This window comes from Ailuropoda melanoleuca, chromosome 2, assembly GCF_002007445.2.
Source record: "Ailuropoda melanoleuca isolate Jingjing chromosome 2, ASM200744v2, whole genome shotgun sequence".
In the NCBI taxonomy this organism is placed as follows: Eukaryota; Metazoa; Chordata; class Mammalia; order Carnivora; family Ursidae; genus Ailuropoda; species Ailuropoda melanoleuca.
The window spans coordinates 111,021,187-111,023,216 of NC_048219.1; positions in this window are offsets into that span (position 1 = coordinate 111,021,187).

Below are 2,030 nucleotides of genomic sequence, written 5' to 3' on the forward strand. Positions count from 1 at the left end.
AAAAATTAAATTAATTAAAAGTAGGTGCTCCTGGCTCATGAGCGCTTCAACAGAATCAGACACATCTCTCTGATGGCTTGATCTGTCCAATGGTTGATCCTGCTGTTAGTTTGGCCATATGGTTAGCAGCCCAGTCCTCTGCTGACTGGGACTGCTGTACCCTACCTGTAAGACTCTTGCTCTTAGTCTCCTCCATACTATCCAGGCACTCACAACTTGACTGTATTCGGGAACCGGGGAGCTGGTGTCTCTCCTAATCATGATGGTAGCTGAAGTTGTGTTCACTGAGCAGGTTATTCCAGAAAAAAGATTTCATCCTAGGATTCCTTCCTCTTGAGATATAGAATTAACTACATGAGGGCCAGAATTCCTCAAATTGTCCTGTCCTCTCAAGAACTCACTGCCCATCTTCTTCCTGCCTTTCAACACAGTATTTAGCCCAGGGCTCCGCAGAAAACTGCACTGGTTCCATTAACAGGGATAACAACTGATACTTTGCATTAAGCTGATCTCCCCAGTGGAAGTCAGCATCTCTCATCCATGGGATCGCTTCCTACACACCCAGGGCCACCAGGCAGCCCAGTGCCGTAGGCCACTCTCCTGAGCACAGGGAGAAGTCAGTTACCTGGGGCTCTCTGGGACAAGTCCTGCTAACCATCTGCTTTCTCAAAGGCAACTGCATTTCCTAGAATCTTCAGAGAGCTCCATCTAGTTTTCTCAGACATATGGTGAGTGAGAATATTTTTAAAAATTAATTATATTTTTATATCCTAGTAGTCAATAGTCAAATTAAATTTAAGAAAATAATGCCATTTACAATAATATAGAAAAATATGAAATCCTTAGGGGTTACTCTGACAAAAGCTGGGTGAGACCAATACCCTAAGAACTAAACATTATTGAGACAAAATAAAGAAGCCCTAAATATATGGAGATGAGTAGCGCACTTACAGATTGGAAGACTCATTGTTGAGTAGTCTGTTCTCATATCTATAGATTCAATACAGTCCTTTTCAAAACTCCAACAGGTTTGTTTGCAGAAATTTAAAAACTGATTCCAGGGCACCTGGGTGGCTCAGTCGGTTAAGCGTCTGCCTTCAGCTTAGGTCATGATCCCAGGGTCCTGGGATCGAGCCCTGCTTGGGCTCCTTGCTCAGTGGGGAGCCTGCTTCTCCCTCTGCCCCTCCCCCCACTTGTGCTCACTCTCTCTCTCTCAAATAAATAAAATCTAAAAAAAAAAAAAAATTAAAGGCTCATTCTAAAATTCCTATTGAAATACAAATGACCTCGAATGGTCAAAAGAACTTTGCAAAAGAGAACCAAGTTAAAAACTCAAACTTTTTGACTGTGAGTTATTATAAAGCTGCAGTAATGGAGGCAGTCTGTGGTATTGGCTTCCTGATAGGCAAATTGATCAATGGACAAAATGGAGAGTAAAGAAATAGACCTATATACATATGATCAATTGAGCGTTAATAAAAGTGCAAAGACAATTCAGCGGAAGAAAGATACTCTAACAAATGGTGCTGGGACAATTAGATATCCATATGCAAAAAAATAAAACACGATTTTCCATGCATGCCTCACACCATATACAAAAATTAACTTAAAATGAATCATAGGCCAAAATGTAAAATCTAAAACTATAAAATTTATAGAAGAAAACATAGGTGATAATCTTTGTGGCTTTGAGTTAAAGATTACTTAGACCACTAAAAGCATGATCTGTAAAGTGAAAAATAAGTTTGTCTTCATANAAAAATAAGTTGGTCTTCATAAAGATTAAAAATGTCTAGTCTTTGGAAGTTACCATTAAGAGAATGAAGAGTCACACCTCCGTGGGAGAAAATATTTGCATTTTAAAAGCATATATCATATAAAGGACTTGTATTTATGTATGTGTATGAGTTATTTTATATATATATAATATATATAATATATATTATATTACCAAATATAATAACATGGATAAACCTCAACATAATTATGCAAAGTAAAAGTAGCCAGATTAAAAAAAGGTGTATACTTTT